A 15,429-nucleotide genomic window follows, 5' to 3' on the forward strand; every position below is an offset into this window, starting at 1 on the left:
ACCCTAACCCTAACCCTAACCCTAACCCTAACCCTAACCCTAACCCTAACCCTAACCCTAACCCTAACCCTAACCCTAACCCTAACCCTAACCCTAACCCTAACCCTAACCCTAACCCTAACCCTAACCCTAACCCTAACCCTAACCCTAACCCTAACCCTAACCCTAACCCTAACCCTAACCCTAACCCTAACCCTAACCCTAACCCTAACCCTAACCCTAACCCTAACCCTAACCCTAACCCTAACCCTAACCCTAACCCTAACCCTAACCCTAACCCTAACCCTAACCCTAACCCTAACCCTAACCCTAACCCTAACCCTAACCCTAACCCTAACCCTAACCCTAACCCTAACCCTAACCCTAACCCTAACCCTAACCCTAACCCTAACCCTAACCCTAACCCTAACCCTAACCCTAACCCTAACCCTAACCCTAACCCTAACCCTAACCCTAACCCTAACCCTAACCCTAACCCTAACCCTAACCCTAACCCTAACCCTAACCCTAACCCTAACCCTAACCCTAACCCTAACCCTAACCCTAACCCTAACCCTAACCCTAACCCTAACCCTAACCCTAACCCTAACCCTAACCCTAACCCTAACCCTAACCCTAACCCTAACCCTAACCCTAACCCTAACCCTAACCCTAACCCTAACCCTAACCCTAACCCTAACCCTAACCCTAACCCTAACCCTAACCCTAACCCTAACCCTAACCCTAACCCTAACCCTAACCCTAACCCTAACCCTAACCCTAACCCTAACCCTAACCCTAACCCTAACCCTAACCCTAACCCTAACCCTAACCCTAACCCTAACCCTAACCCTAACCCTAACCCTAACCCTAACCCTAACCCTAACCCTAACCCTAACCCTAACCCTAACCCTAACCCTAACCCTAACCCTAACCCTAACCCTAACCCTAACCCTAACCCTAACCCTAACCCTAACCCTAACCCTAACCCTAACCCTAACCCTAACCCTAACCCTAACCCTAACCCTAACCCTAACCCTAACCCTAACCCTAACCCTAACCCTAACCCTAACCCTAACCCTAACCCTAACCCTAACCCTAACCCTAACCCTAACCCTAACCCTAACCCTAACCCTAACCCTAACCCTAACCCTAACCCTAACCCTAACCCTAACCCTAACCCTAACCCTAACCCTAACCCTAACCCTAACCCTAACCCTAACCCTAACCCTAACCCTAACCCTAACCCTAACCCTAACCCTAACCCTAACCCTAACCCTAACCCTAACCCTAACCCTAACCCTAACCCTAACCCTAACCCTAACCCTAACCCTAACCCTAACCCTAACCCTAACCCTAACCCTAACCCTAACCCTAACCCTAACCCTAACCCTAACCCTAACCCTAACCCTAACCCTAACCCTAACCCTAACCCTAACCCTAACCCTAACCCTAACCCTAACCCTAACCCTAACCCTAACCCTAACCCTAACCCTAACCCTAACCCTAACCCTAACCCTAACCCTAACCCTAACCCTAACCCTAACCCTAACCCTAACCCTAACCCTAACCCTAACCCTAACCCTAACCCTAACCCTAACCCTAACCCTAACCCTAACCCTAACCCTAACCCTAACCCTAACCCTAACCCTAACCCTAACCCTAACCCTAACCCTAACCCTAACCCTAACCCTAACCCTAACCCTAACCCTAACCCTAACCCTAACCCTAACCCTAACCCTAACCCTAACCCTAACCCTAACCCTAACCCTAACCCTAACCCTAACCCTAACCCTAACCCTAACCCTAACCCTAACCCTAACCCTAACCCTAACCCTAACCCTAACCCTAACCCTAACCCTAACCCTAACCCTAACCCTAACCCTAACCCTAACCCTAACCCTAACCCTAACCCTAACCCTAACCCTAACCCTAACCCTAACCCTAACCCTAACCCTAACCCTAACCCTAACCCTAACCCTAACCCTAACCCTAACCCTAACCCTAACCCTAACCCTAACCCTAACCCTAACCCTAACCCTAACCCTAACCCTAACCCTAACCCTAACCCTAACCCTAACCCTAACCCTAACCCTAACCCTAACCCTAACCCTAACCCTAACCCTAACCCTAACCCTAACCCTAACCCTAACCCTAACCCTAACCCTAACCCTAACCCTAACCCTAACCCTAACCCTAACCCTAACCCTAACCCTAACCCTAACCCTAACCCTAACCCTAACCCTAACCCTAACCCTAACCCTAACCCTAACCCTAACCCTAACCCTAACCCTAACCCTAACCCTAACCCTAACCCTAACCCTAACCCTAACCCTAACCCTAACCCTAACCCTAACCCTAACCCTAACCCTAACCCTAACCCTAACCCTAACCCTAACCCTAACCCTAACCCTAACCCTAACCCTAACCCTAACCCTAACCCTAACCCTAACCCTAACCCTAACCCTAACCCTAACCCTAACCCTAACCCTAACCCTAACCCTAACCCTAACCCTAACCCTAACCCTAACCCTAACCCTAACCCTAACCCTAACCCTAACCCTAACCCTAACCCTAACCCTAACCCTAACCCTAACCCTAACCCTAACCCTAACCCTAACCCTAACCCTAACCCTAACCCTAACCCTAACCCTAACCCTAACCCTAACCCTAACCCTAACCCTAACCCTAACCCTAACCCTAACCCTAACCCTAACCCTAACCCTAACCCTAACCCTAACCCTAACCCTAACCCTAACCCTAACCCTAACCCTAACCCTAACCCTAACCCTAACCCTAACCCTAACCCTAACCCTAACCCTAACCCTAACCCTAACCCTAACCCTAACCCTAACCCTAACCCTAACCCTAACCCTAACCCTAACCCTAACCCTAACCCTAACCCTAACCCTAACCCTAACCCTAACCCTAACCCTAACCCTAACCCTAACCCTAACCCTAACCCTAACCCTAACCCTAACCCTAACCCTAACCCTAACCCTAACCCTAACCCTAACCCTAACCCTAACCCTAACCCTAACCCTAACCCTAACCCTAACCCTAACCCTAACCCTAACCCTAACCCTAACCCTAACCCTAACCCTAACCCTAACCCTAACCCTAACCCTAACCCTAACCCTAACCCTAACCCTAACCCTAACCCTAACCCTAACCCTAACCCTAACCCTAACCCTAACCCTAACCCTAACCCTAACCCTAACCCTAACCCTAACCCTAACCCTAACCCTAACCCTAACCCTAACCCTAACCCTAACCCTAACCCTAACCCTAACCCTAACCCTAACCCTAACCCTAACCCTAACCCTAACCCTAACCCTAACCCTAACCCTAACCCTAACCCTAACCCTAACCCTAACCCTAACCCTAACCCTAACCCTAACCCTAACCCTAACCCTAACCCTAACCCTAACCCTAACCCTAACCCTAACCCTAACCCTAACCCTAACCCTAACCCTAACCCTAACCCTAACCCTAACCCTAACCCTAACCCTAACCCTAACCCTAACCCTAACCCTAACCCTAACCCTAACCCTAACCCTAACCCTAACCCTAACCCTAACCCTAACCCTAACCCTAACCCTAACCCTAACCCTAACCCTAACCCTAACCCTAACCCTAACCCTAACCCTAACCCTAACCCTAACCCTAACCCTAACCCTAACCCTAACCCTAACCCTAACCCTAACCCTAACCCTAACCCTAACCCTAACCCTAACCCTAACCCTAACCCTAACCCTAACCCTAACCCTAACCCTAACCCTAACCCTAACCCTAACCCTAACCCTAACCCTAACCCTAACCCTAACCCTAACCCTAACCCTAACCCTAACCCTAACCCTAACCCTAACCCTAACCCTAACCCTAACCCTAACCCTAACCCTAACCCTAACCCTAACCCTAACCCTAACCCTAACCCTAACCCTAACCCTAACCCTAACCCTAACCCTAACCCTAACCCTAACCCTAACCCTAACCCTAACCCTAACCCTAACCCTAACCCTAACCCTAACCCTAACCCTAACCCTAACCCCTAACCCCTAACCCCTAACCCCTAACCCCTAACCCCTAACCCCTAACCCCTAACCCCTAACCCCTAACCCCTAACCCGCGGTGACGTCATGATGACTCATCAAGATGGCGGCGCCCATGTGGTCACATGGTATGGAACCAAGATGGCGGCCCCATGGGGTCATGTGACTAGGGACCAAGATGGCGGCGACCGGGGGTCACGTGACTCGACAGCTGAGATGACAGTGAGTGCTCTGTGACGTCATTTACGGCAAAATGGCGGCCGGTGACGTCATTTACGGCAACGTGGCGGCTGTAGGGGGTGACGTCATTTACGGCAACAAGATGGCGGCGCCCAGGGGGTCACGTGATCGGGGACCAAGATGGCGGTGGTCACGTGATCAGGGACCAAGATGGCGGACACTGTGATGTCATCCAAGATGGCGGCGCCCGTGGGGTCACGTGGTGTCGTACAACATGGCGGCGCGCAGAGGGTCACGTGGTACGGCAGCCAAGATGGCGGCGGTCACGTGATCGGGGAGGCAAGATGGCGGACTCTGTGATGTCATCCAAGATGGCGGCGCCCAGTGGGTCACGTGGTGTGAGAACCAAGATGGCGGCCGCCAGTTGGTCACGTGATTGGCGACCAAGATGGCGGCCGCCGGGGATCACGTGACCCGGGAGACAAGATGGCGGCGAGTGCTCTGTGACGTCATTTACGGCAATATGGCGGCCGCGGGGGGTGACGTCATTTACGGCAATATGGCGGCCGCGGGGGTCAAGATGGCGGCCGTACGGAGTGACGTCATTTACGGCAGTAAAATGGCGGCCGCGAGGGGGGGTCACGTGGTGCGGGGGGGGCACGATGGCGGCCGCGAGGGGGGGGTCACGTGGTACGGGGGACAAGATGGCGGCGGGCCGGGTGACGTCATTTGCGGCAAAATGGCGGCTGCCGCGACCGGGTTTTTTTTCGGGGTTTTGTGTGGATTTTGCGCGGTTTTTGCGGGTTGTGCGGGGTCGGAATGGCGTTCCGGTTCGCGTCGGGCCGGTGGTGCCGCGCGCGGGCGTCTGGGGGGCGCGGGGTGGGGGGTGGCGTTTCGATCGGGCGATTGCCGGGGACGCCTGTGCAGTGGGGTCCTTTCTGGGGCGTGTCGCGCTGGTGACGTCATCGGGGGCGCGCCGCGGTTGCAGTACTGCGGGGTAGGCGGCAGGGGGCGCTGTGCATGCAGTACTGATGGGCGGACAGCAGGTGGCGCTGTGGGTGCAGTACCGGCCGGCAAGCAGCAGGGGGCGCTGTGGGTGCAGTACCGGGGTGCAGACGGCAGGTGGCGCTGTGCATGTAGTACCCGGTTGCAGACGGCAGGTGGTGCTGTGAGTGCAGTACTCGCGAGTAAACGGCAGGTGGTGCTGTGACTGCACGATCTATATGTAAATGGCATGGGGTGGGCTGCTGGCTGGCAGGGGGTGGGTCTGGCGACGGGGGCGGCCACGGGGGTGGGGTGGGAGTGGTATGGGAGGGGTGTGTATGTGGGTGGGGACTATTGATTACTATTGATTGCTGACAGGTGGGATCCCTATATACTGTATATAGTAAAAAGAAGAAAAACTATATGTCCGGTGCAGCAGTAGGAAATTTCAGGCTCCCGGGGAGTAAATGGTTTGTTTTTTAATTTTTTTGTTTTTTTTTTTTTACTCCCAGGGAGCCTGAAAGTTCCTACTGCTGCTTTTCTAAACTAAAGCTAGAAAGGAAAACAAAGTTAGAGAGAGAAGGAGAGACAAAAGAGAGAAAGAGAGAGGAAAGAGGAAAAGAGAAGGAGAGACAAAAAGAGAGAAGCAGAGAGAAAAGACAGACAGAAGCAGAGAGAGAAGACAGAGAAGCAGAGAGAAAAGACAAAGAGAGAGAAGAAGAGAGAAAAGAGAGAGAGAAGCAGAGAGAAAAGACAGAAGCAGAGAGAAAAGACAGAGAAGCAAAGAGAAAAGACAGAGAGAGAGAAGAAGAGAGAAAAGAGAGAAGCAGAGAGAAAACACAGAGAAGCAGAGAGAAAAGACAGAGAGAGAAGCAAGAAGAAAAGAGAGACATAGGAGCAGAGAGAAAAGAGACACAGAAGAGCAGAGAGAAAAGACAGAGGAGCAGACAGAAAAGACAAAGAGAGAGAAGCACAGAGAAAAGACAGACAGAGAACCAGAGAGAAAAGGGAGAGAAAAAAGAGTTGGAAAAAAATAGAGGGAGAGAACAGGGACAAAGACAGAAAGAAGAGGAGAGAACAGAGGGAGAAGACACAGAGGGAGACAGAGAGGGAGGAGATAGATAGGAAAAGACAAAGAAGAGATAAGAAGACAGAAGAATACACAGGAAGACAGAGTGAGACAAGAAAAGGAGGGTGGGAGAACTGAAGAAGGACAGGAGTTAGAGGGAAAAAGAAAGTGGTTAGGATTAGAGGGAAGGTGAAAACTTAGGAGTGGGCTGAAAAAGGAAAGGACTAAGAGCAAAAAACACAAACCGAGGAAAAGGAGAAGGTGGAGAGAAAAAGAAGCGAGAGGACTGAGATAGACAGTTATAAAGGCAACAGAAACAAAGGGTTAGATATGGATGGAAGTTAAGGGAGAAATAGAACAGTAAAGTGAGGAGCAAAAGGAAGAAATACAGTGGAAAGAAATGACAACACCGCACCAAAAAAAGACAGGAGCCACAGTGGGGGTAGGGAAGGGCAGGGGGTATCTTTATTAAGGGTGACTCAACTTTATTAAAAGAATGTTTTCATTTATACATCAACAAAATACATGGAAACAGTGTATACAAATGCAAGTGCAGATACAATCCATAGACGCACTGGTAAAAATCGAGTTTACATACAGAGCAATACAGGGCAAGGCAGCAGCTAATGCAAAAGCAATACAGAGCAATACAGCAAAATGCAGCAGCTAATGCAAATGCAATACACAGCAATACAGAGCAATACAGAGCAATACAGCAAAATGCAGCAGCAATACAGAGCAATACAGCAGAATGCAGCAGTTAATGCAAATGCAATACACAGCAATACAGAGCAATACAACACATACTAACACAAGATGATAACCTTTTGCTATTTTCATTGCAGGTTGATTTATTGTCACAGGACACCCAAAACAACAAAAGCACACATAAAACAACACTCATCTACCATTAACACCCCCTTCACAGGACACACAAACTCACCATCGCTGCCATCGCAACTGCTAAATTACACCCCAGTAATCATTGCTCCTCGGGAACATGGTTCCCGGGATCACGAAAAATCCTCCTGCCTGACGAAAACCCCGGTCCCTGGCCGGTCCGCGCCCAAACTTTGGCGATGAACGTCGCCTCGCTGACCGACCGGGACCCGGGAAAAAAAAACCCAGCCGGGGGGGAAAAAAAAAAAAACCCCCCCAGCTGGGGATTTTTTATTCTAAATTTAAAAATGAGTTGAAAAACCTGAAAGGCAAAACTCATACAAGGTTACAACCCTACAACCCTTCAACACACACACACTGCCTTCAGCTTACACACACACCCATGCTGACTCACACCTCAACCTCTCTGCTAACCCTCGGCACGCACTCCCGCCCCTCCTCGGGAACCTGGTTCCCGGGAGGCCCCGAAAAATCCTCCTGCCTGATGAAAACCCCGGTCCCTGGCCGGTCCGCACCCAAACTTTGGCGATGAACCTCGCCTCGCTGACCGACCGGGACCTGGGAAAAAAAAAACCCAGCCGGGGGGAAAAAAAAAAAAACCCCCGGCTGGGGATTTTTTATTCTAAATTTAAAAATGAGTTGAAAAACCTGAAAAGCAAAACTCAGACAAAGTTACAACCCTAGACCCCTTCAACACACACACACCCACACTCAATCGGACCTCGACCGCTCCGCTGACCCTCAGCACGCATTCGCGCCGCTCCTCAGGAACGTGGTTCCCGAGAGCACCCAAAAAAAATCCTCCTGCCTGACGAAAACCCCGGTCCCTGGCCGGTCCGCGCCCAAACTTTGGCGATGAACGTCGCCTCGCTGACCGACCGGGACCCGGGAAAAAAAAACCCAGCCGGGGGGGAAAAAAAAAAAAACCCCCCCAGCTGGGGATTTTTTATTCTAAATTTAAAAATGAGTTGAAAAACCTGAAAGGCAAAACTCATACAAGGTTACAACCCTACAACCCTTCAACACACACACACTGCCTTCAGCTTACACACACACCCATGCTGACTCACACCTCAAACTCTCTGCTAATCCTCGGCACGCGCTCACACCCCTCCTCGGGAACGTGGTTCCCGGGAGCCCCCAAAAAATCCTCCTGCCTGACGAAAACCCCGGTCCCGGGCCGGTCCGCACCCAAACTTTGGCAATGAATGTCGCCTCACTGACCGACCGGGACCTGGGAAAAAAAAACCCAGCCGGGGGGAAAAAAAAAAACCCCCCGGCTGGGGATTTTTTATTCTAAATTTAAAAATGAGTTGAAAAACCTGAAAAGCAAAAGCCACACACACAAGGTTAAATCCAGTCAGCATGCGCTCACACACCCAGACAGACACGTGCTGTCACTCACGCTCCTCCCGCTTACATGCTCGGTGTGGCCCTTACTCGAGACGCTGAAGAGAGCGCTTCCACGCTTCTTCTGGGTGCCGCTCCTTGATGTCAAATGGTAGATTCTGGGGAAATTGGGAGCCTCGGGGACCTGTGAGACGACAGAAAGCGGTCAATGAGTGGCTATCTGACAGCTAGGACTTGTCCCTGCTCTGACCGATAAATTTTCTACCCAAAACCCCATTAAAGACAGATGAACAGTAAAGTTTTTATAACTTTTCTACCTAACTGTGACTACGTGCCAGGACAGGGCAGCTCCGAGCACAAGTGGTACAGTGTAAGTACATACAGTATAAGCCAGCATAGGCACACACAATATAAGTACATACAGTATAAGCCAGCATAGGTACACACAGTGTAAGTACATACAGTATAAGCCAACATAGCTACACACAGTGTAAGTACAGACAGTGTAAGTACATACAGTATAAGCCAACACAGGTACACACAGTGTAAGTAAGTACATATGGTATAAACCAGCATAGGCACACACAATATAAGTACATAAAGTATAAGCCAACACAGGTACACACAGTGTAAGTACATACAGTACAAGTACATACAGTATAAACCAGCATAGGCACACACAATATAACTACATACAGTATAAGCCAGGACAGGTACATGCAGTGTAAGTGCATACAGTATAAGCCAGCATAGGCACACACAATATAAGTACATACAGTATAAGCCAACATAGGTACACACACTGTAAGGACATACAGTATAAGCCAGCATAGGTACATACAATATAAGTACATACAGTATAAGCCAACATAGGTACACACACTGTAAGGACATACAGTATAAGCCAGCATAGGTACATACAATATAAGTACATACAGTATAAGCCAACATAGGTACACACACTGTAAGGACATACAGTATAAGCCAGCATAGGTACATACAATATAAGTACATACAGTATAAGCCAACATAGGTACATGCAATGTAAGCCAGGACTTGAGAGAGCTCTCTGAAAGATTAATTCTTGAACCCTATACCCCCTGGGAAGATGGAACCTATAGAACTCCTGCAGTCACGTGAGGAGGGTGTAAGACGCTCCCTCAGGAAGTCCAAGAGAATGGCATGGAAAAAAAGGCACTACCAAAGCCGGTAGTGAGAAGGAAGATGGATGAGAGCATCTTGTCCCTGTGAGACGTTCCAGTCTCAAAGTAAAAATGCAAAGATGCCGGAATAAGGGATATCCGGAAAGGAACGTGAAGTAGAATATGGCCTACGTGGCACAGAATAGTGCCGATAAAACGTCGAGACGTGAAAAAGGCCTGTGACACGCAAGATGATGGACACGGACTACATAACACAGACACGGACGACGTAACATAGACACAGATGACATAACACAGAGACGAGTGACAACTGCCTGGCACTGTCCCCTTAGGAACCTGAGATTGCTAGTGCAAGATCAGCCAGAGGCTGATGATGCCAAAGGAAAGGGAGCCCTATGACGATGGCACGTGATGATGAAATGTAACTCATCAAAAGAAGTTAGTGCTGAAGTAGTTAAGAGGATGCTCGAGAGGCTCGGCGAGCCTAGAGAAGGAAGCCGACTGCCGGGTGACCGTGGCCGTAGCTCTGGACGTGAAGGCGAGCTCCTCGGGGGAAAGATCCGTGACGACGTCGGGCCGAGGGAGGCGGACGACGCAAAGTACGCGAAAATGTGGAGATGGGTCGGAACTGCCCTGCCCGGCAAAGGCTCTGGCGAGGCTGAGGGGAAACCCTCTCCCTTTACTTCCAGAGAGCCCATGCCCCTACAGACCTCTCCGCTAAGCTGACATCAGATTGCCTCCTGTGAGAGTAAAGGCTTTTCCCCTTCCCCCGACCACTGGCCCCGACACTTAGCTTTTGGAAGAGGAGCGGACAAAATCCATCCTCGGTCGGACGTGGACGTGGAGATGCTCTCCGTGGGGGCTTCGGTGCTGCCATTTCCAAGCTTGGGCTACGAGCCTCCTCAGGGTACCTGAGACAAAACAGAAAACCTGACTATTGCCCTCAAAACCAGTAATCCCCGGGACTCCTCCGCACCACTGCCCCGGCTCACCTCAAATCTTGATTTGACTCTGAAGGGTGCCCGGAAGATACCTGCGAAGAGAAAAGGGACACGCTTAGCATGCTGCTGTGTAACACTCACCTATGGGTCAGCCTGCCTAAACTCTGACTCACCTGCCCTCCTCTGTTCCTTGGCGTGCCTAGGGCAGCGACGGCACCTGCAATGAAACAAAGCAGAAAAGCATGCGGATATTCTGTGAAAACGCAACCTCCCAAGTCTGACAAGGATGCCATGCCGATACCTTAAGCTCTCACCCACCTGACATGGGCGTGCTCGGCCAGGATAGATGGCAAGTGGACCACCTAAAATAAAAGAAACAAGAGGAGATGCTTAGAGCTGCACCAAAACTGAGAACTCAGCAATAACAACTGCTTCTGTACGCTAATCAATGCTCACCTTGCCCACTCAGCCTTGACTGCTGCTCTCAGCCTTGACCTCCTAAAAAGAGAAACAAAGAACAATGCTGTAACAGCCACCATTTATGCTTCCTCTGCACAGACAAATGGAGACTGACCTGGTCAGGGCAATCCCCTCACCTGGGATGGGGGGCTCTGCCCTGGATTTTATCCTTCTGCATCTGAAAGAAAGTTAGGACAAAAGTCAAAGGGCTGCAGGATAACTTAAGAGCTCCAGATATCTTGTGTCCATCTACACATTGCACCTAGAGCCCAACCACACCCCACATTACAAATTTCAACTCCCCGGGACTTCTCCTACTGCACCAGGCTATGCGGCAGGGCAGAGCAGCTCCGGCACAAATGTGTGCAGACACCCGTGACACAGGACAGACAGGACACGACAAACAACAGGCACACAACACAGACAGAAATCTCTGGGCAAGAAGGATGACTGCAAGGACTGAGAAGATGTCAAATGATATGACCGAGGGGAGACTGCTGGTGGGCTGATGAGGCTCAGAGAAACCTGGAGGAAGAAGATGCTAATGGAATGATTTTATCCAAGAACTGCAAAGATGGATGCCCGAGAATCCTACGGCCAGAAGCCTCTACCTGCCCTCACGTTCTTTCAAGTCCTAGTCCGCCATAATGGATCCTGGCGGGGCAGAGCTGCCCATACAGCTCAGAACAAGACCTGAAAAGACACCTGACCGGATGCTGCTAAAGAGACAAGAGAGTCTGATGCCTGTCTGAGCTCCTGAGTCAAAAGTTCTATGGCCTGGGTGCCAGGCCGAGGAATGCAGAGATCGCAGATGCTAACAATGATGCCAGGGTTTCTGACAGGCCCCACCAAGGCCTAAAGTAAAAGACATGACATAGCCAAACAACACAGTACAAAATAGACAAGTGACACGATACACACCGGGACTGCTCTGCCCTGCGCGCCTCAGCACTGGGACCCAAAGTCAGGCTTTGCTTTTATGGGGCCTAAGGGGCCGCCTAATGGACACCCCCAATCTCCAAAAGAGACTCAAAACCCCTCCCAGTAATTCCCAAACCAGCACCCTGCTTTCATCCCCCCTGTGGGTCATGGCCCTCGACTTATCTCTCGCACAGCTGGGGATGCCGGTCTCAGGTGCGAAGAAAGGCCGCCTCGTCAGCCGGGAAGGTCCTGCTGGCACCGGGCTGGTGTCTCTTAGACAGCTGTATTAAAGAAAACCAAACATCAGTGCCCGATCTTGGCAGCCCATCGGCCAAAACCCCACGAGTCTGTTACTCACCCTGCTCCTAAGAACGCTCGGCTGCTCGGGCCGCACGCTTCGGGCACGCTCGGAGACCGAGGCCGTCATCACAGGGGGTGTCTGGGTTAAGAGAGATGAGGTGATTTGGCACGGCTGAAACCTGAGGGGACCATCGCTCCTCCTCCCTACTTCCCCGACTCACCGCAACTCCTTGGCAGCTGCCCGAGGCCACCCGGATGGCACCTTTAAATAGAAGGGTTCAGGGCTTCATTACCAGGTCCTGTAATGCATCCACAGGGCTCACACGTGCAGGGGACCCGGTGCATCAGCCGGCTGGTGACGGAGGCTTGGCAGGCTCCGAGTGGATTGCCTAAACCACAAAAAAGAGAAAGGAAGCTTAGAGCAGCACCAGAAACTGAGATCTGAGCAATAACAGCTACTTCTCTCCACTGCTCACCTTGACTGCTGGTATCCAGATTTACTTCCTAAAAAAGAAAGACAAAGAACAGAGCTGTAACAGAGTCACCGCATACACTTCTGCTGCAGAGACAAATGGTGCCTCACCTGCTCAGGGGAAAGCGCTCACCCGGGATGGGGCCCTCTGGCACACATTTAATCCATCTGAATCTGAAAAAAAAGTCAGGACAACAGTCAAACTGTTGCAGAATAACTTAAGAGCTCCAGCTATCTTGTCTGCATCGACAAATCCCACCTAGCATCCAACTACACCCCACATTACAAACTTCAAGTCCCTGGGACTTCTCCTACTGCACCAGGCTATGTGGCAAGGCAGAGCAGCTCCAGCACAAATGTGTGTGCAGACACCCGTGACACAGGACAGACAGGACGTGACAGACAACGGGGACATAACACGGACAGAAATCTCCTGGCAAGGAAAATGGCTGCGAGGACTGAGAGAATGCAAAAGGAGATGACTGAGGGGAGACCGATGGTGAGCTGATGAGGCTCAGAGAAACCTGGAGGAAGAAGATGCTAACCGAATGATTTATTCCAAGACCTGCAAAGATGGATGCCCGAGAATCGTACGGTCAGAGGCCTCTACCTGCCCTCACATTCTTTCGAGTCCTAGTCCGCCATAATGGATCCTGGCGGGACAGAGCTGCCCATACAGCTCAGAACAAGACCTGAAAAGACACCTGACCGGATGCTTCTAAAGAGACAAGAGAGTCTGATGCCTCTCTGAGCTCCTGAGGCGAAAGTTCTACGGCCTGGGTGCCAGGCCGAGGAATGCAGAGATCGCAGATGCTAACAATGATGCCAGGGTTTCTGACAGGCCCCTCCAAGGCCTAAGGTAAAGGAAATGACATATCCAAACACACATAATACACAAAAGACAAGTGACACGATACACACCGGGACTGCTCTGCCCTGCGCGCCTCAGCACTGTGATCAAAAGTCAGGCTTTGCTTTTAGGGGCCTAAGGGGCCGCTCCATGGACACCCCCATCTGCAAAGGAGACCCAAAAACCCCTCCCGGTGGGTCCCTAACCTGCGCGCCGCTTTCATCCCCTCTCTGGGTTGTAGCCCTCTACTTATCTCTCGCACAGCTGGGGATGCCGGTCCGTGTCAGGTGCAAAATAAGACTGCGTCAACATCTGGGAAGTTCTTGCTGGCACTGTTGTTCAACAACTCCCTGTTGTTTCTTAGTCAGCTACATGAAAGAAATGCAAATACCAATGCACGATCTCTGCAGCACACTGACCAAACCCAACAATTCTGCCACTCACCGTTTTCCCAAGAATGCCCGGCTCCTGGGGCCGCACCCTTCGGCCACACTCCGAGGCTGATGCCGTTGTCACGGGGTAAGCCTGGGGTAAGAGGAGACGAGGTGATGTGGCATTGCTGAAACCTGAGCGGACCCTCGCTCCTCCTCCCTACTTCCCCGACTCACCGTGACTCCTCAGCCATTGCCAAAGGCTACCCTGGTGACACCTTTAAACAGAAAAGGCAGAGGCTTCATCGACGAGTCCCGTGATTCTTCTGCAGGGCTCGGGAGAGCGGCGCACCCGGTGTGTCGGCCGGTTGGTGACTGGGGCTCGGCGTACTCCGAGTGGATTGCCTAAAGCGCAGAAACAGGAACAGATGCTTAGAGTTGCACCGGAAAGTGAGACTGGAGCAATAACAACTGCTTCTGGACGCTACTCAATGCTCACCTTGCCCAGCTCACCTTGACTGCCGATATCCAGCTTTACCTCCTAAAAAGAAAAAGAACAGTGCTGTAACAGAGTCACACCTTACACTCCCCCTGCAGAGACAAACGGTGCCTGACCTGCTCGGGGGAACCTCCTCACTCGGGATGGGTGGATGGATTTCGCCCTGGATTTTATCCTTCTGCGTCTGAAAGAAAGTGAGGACAAAAGTCAAAGGGCTGCAGGATAACTTCACAGCTCCAAACATCTTCTGTCTATCTAGGAATATCATCTAGAGTCCGGCAACGCCCCACAAACTGCAAGTCCCTGGGACTTGTCCTCTTGCAGCAGGCTATGCGGCAGGGCAGGGCAGTGCAGCTCCGGCACAAATATGTGCGGACACCCGTGACACGGAACGTGAGAAACAGGGGGACAACAAACACAACACATCATGCTTGTGGTGAGGGTCTCGAGGGGAAAAGGCAAAAGGGACCCCAAAGACACAGTAGGTAACACGGTACGCCGGACAACACGACGTGGACCGGAACTGTTCTGCGCTGCCCGCCTGAAAGCTGCCGTCACAAGTAGAGCCTCTCCCTTTAGATGTCCTAAGAGGCCCCTTGGAGAAGATTGCCTTTCCCTCTGCTAATTTTTAAATCTGTCCCAGGAACTCCCAACCCGCTGCTCTCCCATTGTCCCATCTCCAGGCCGTGGCCCCGACTTATCTTTTGGATGATCGGTGATGTGGATCCACATTGCGCCTGAAATGAGTCTGCCTTGGAGGGCCCCATGATGGCCTGTTAGCCTCTCGGTCAGCTACAATAAAGAAAAACAAAACCAAAGTATGAGTACAGAGTTATGTGGGCCAAATCCCAGCGAGTCGGCTACTTGCCCTCTCCTGAGTGTGCCTGGCTCCTTCAGGCTCCGGCTTCATCCTGATTCCAAGGCTGTGGCCATTATTAT

The 15,429-nt window shown here is 51.3% G+C and overlaps 1 long non-coding RNA gene across 1 annotated transcript; it reads right to left on the reverse strand.

Moving 5' to 3' along the window:
• Window positions 1-12,480: 12,480 nt before the first annotated feature.
• Window positions 12,481-12,955, reverse strand: LOC139586058 (uncharacterized). The gene is made up of 3 exons (XR_011677434.1): window positions 12,882-12,955; window positions 12,775-12,802; window positions 12,481-12,687 (listed from the first exon to the last, which is right to left on the reverse strand). It is a non-coding gene; the product is annotated as an uncharacterized lncRNA (long non-coding RNA).
• Window positions 12,956-15,429: the final 2,474 nt, after the last annotated feature.

This window comes from Agelaius tricolor, unplaced genomic scaffold (assembly GCF_023055355.1).
Source record: "Agelaius tricolor isolate 1412-34295 unplaced genomic scaffold, bAgeTri1.0.p SCAF_102, whole genome shotgun sequence".
NCBI classification, from domain to species: domain Eukaryota; kingdom Metazoa; phylum Chordata; class Aves; order Passeriformes; family Icteridae; genus Agelaius; species Agelaius tricolor.